The sequence below is a fragment of the Mandrillus leucophaeus genome, unplaced genomic scaffold, assembly GCF_000951045.1.
Source record: "Mandrillus leucophaeus isolate KB7577 unplaced genomic scaffold, Mleu.le_1.0 Scaffold277, whole genome shotgun sequence".
NCBI lineage: Eukaryota > Metazoa > Chordata > Mammalia > Primates > Cercopithecidae > Mandrillus > Mandrillus leucophaeus.
In genome coordinates this window covers 500,875-503,568 of record NW_012102887.1, presented here as the reverse complement: position 1 = coordinate 503,568, position 2,694 = coordinate 500,875, and positions in this window count along the sequence as shown.

Genomic DNA, 2,694 nt, shown 5'->3' with positions numbered 1-2,694 from the left:
ATTTATTCCCTTTTTTCACTCTCAGAATGTTTTCTCCTCCTTCCACCTAGCTAAGACCTACTCACTCTAAACTCCTGAATAAATTACTAATTGTAACATTAATTGGTATAATGAATGGTGAATTTCCTATTGGTAAATTACCAGTTAGTGTCTGTTGAATCCCAAGGGCCTTAAACATTGTAGATACTTACTATATGGCTGATGGAAATGATATTGGTGGCAGTGCATAGGTGGGAGCCCTGTAGATGAAAAGAAGGAGCTTCTACACAATCTCTTTAAGCCAAGATCTACCCTCCCAAGAATGAAACGGAACAGAGTAGGAGATTGGCAGGAAATGAAATTAGTCCCTGTCAGACATCAACTAGTGGTGATGAGGCTGTCGTCTCAAGAAGCTCCGTGGATTTTCTAACAATGTATCATTATCTTCCCAGACACTGAAGTTTGCGTTTTGATTAGAAACATTTCATAGGTAGATTTGGAAATATAAGTTATTATAGGTAGATATTCCTTTTTAGCATCTTGTGTCTGCAACCTCATAACACTAGTCCTTCTCCCTAGCTGAAAACTAGTCTTTTAAAATATTGCTGGCATGATTATCTTGGATTACTTGTCACCAGACCTTCACAAAATATGTCTATTTTTAGGCAGTACTAATCATGATGTCCTTTGTTCTCCACTTCCACCCCACCACCACAGAGGAGCCTGCAGATTAGTGGGAGATGATTCTTCAGAGAGATAGCATCCCATCTCAGGAACACAAAATTTCCCTGAAATGCCTTGCACACCATTTGACTTATTTGAAAACTTCTTTCTCTTTAATTCTCTCTAGTCCTGAAGATTTGGAAAATTTAAATAAATCATATATTCATTGTTTTGAATCTGTTTAGGATTTTAACATTTAAAGGGAGGGAATTCAATGAAAACAATATTATCTAAAGCATTATGATTATCCCTAAGAGAATTCCTACAAAGGCTGACAACAAAGACAAAAAAAGCATTCACTACGCGCTACCAAAAATGGCAACAGTTGAGTAAGCGCAAAAACAAACACAATTGGAAAAAGAAAGAAGAGATTTATCCTCATAGGGATGGGTATAGCTTCATGGAGAAGATTTCCAACAGGGTCTGAATTGATTAGTTCTTGATAAATAGTGATTTAAGAGAGAGAGAGACTCCAAGTAAAAGTTCAGAAAATCAAATTCAAGAAAGCAAAAAGAATGTTTTGAGAAAAAAAGTAATCATGGTATATGTAAAGTTTAATCTTCCGACTATTAACCAATAAGACTTCTATATGATCTACCACATTTCCTTTGTTAGCATGTTTGATAAAAACTGAGTTACATTTTGGATTCTATTACATTACCTATCCTCAGACCTGATTTCTTTACCATAGCTTTTTCTTCATTTCTTCTATTTCTTTGATTTTCATTTCATCCTGCATTAATTTAGTTGCACTATATTTCTGCTTTTTTCTATTATCAGCTTTATAAAATGATGTTACATAAATAGGAATGTTGAAAAAAGTAATAAATTTATTTAAAATAAGTTATAGAGATTTGTGCAAGAAAGAAACCTGGGGAAATGGAAGATGGTTCCAAAACATGACTAGCTTTGAATGTCATGTGAGAGAAAAAAAAATGTTTTATGGGTAAAGAAGAACAATTACATTTTTAGTTGTAGTAAAATATTGTAAGCATAGTTATGCATTGTGAAGGCAGTAGTAAAAGAGATGAGAGGTTGGAGGAAGATTAAAAACAGTCAGGTAAGCAGCAATGAAGTGCTTGAAATAGTTTACTTACTTTTGAATAAGGAATTTATACAACTCGATAGGAAAACAAAACAAAACAGAAAACTAATAATCTGGCTACAAAATGGGAAAAGGACATGAAAATACATTTTTTTTTTCCAAAAGAAGACATACATATGACTGACAAATGTATGCAACGGTGCTCAGCTTCACTAATGATCCGGGAAATGCAATTAAAACCACTGTGAGATCTCACCTTACGTTTGTCAGTATGTCTATTATCAAAAAGATGAAAGATAACAGTTGTTGGTGAGGATGTGGATAAAGAGGGATACTTGCACACACTGTTGGTGATAATGTAAATTGTTATAGACATTATGGAAACGAGTATAGAAGAGTATAGAAGTTTCTCAAAAAATTAAAAATAGAACTATCATATGATTCAGCAACCCCACTTCTGGGTATATGTTTAAAAAGATTGATATCAGGATTTCAAAACCAAGGTGACTAGGACCAACAGAGAGTAAGAGAAAAGTAGAAAGTAGAGATCCAGTTAAAGAAAACCAGCAACTTTGTGCATATACTGCACTCTCATCCTTGAACTACATGTGTATCAGGTAGATTGGAAGCTATTTTAAAAAATATTTGAGCTGTTATCACCACAGACAAGAGACAATGAGCACTTTGAGTCTAACCAAACTTGTTGTGCACTAAAGCAAAATATCATCCTCACTTTTCGGATAACTCTGAGAATCTAGAGTCCCCACAACATAGTATTTCAATGTTTATAATACAAACCAAATTTATGCAACTTAAGAGACAAAATGTATGGATGATTATCAAGAGAAAAGACAATAAACTGGGCCTAACCCTAAGATTACCCTGAATTTTGAATTATCCAAAATGGACTATTTATGAGTTATTATGAGTAAAGGTAACAATGACTG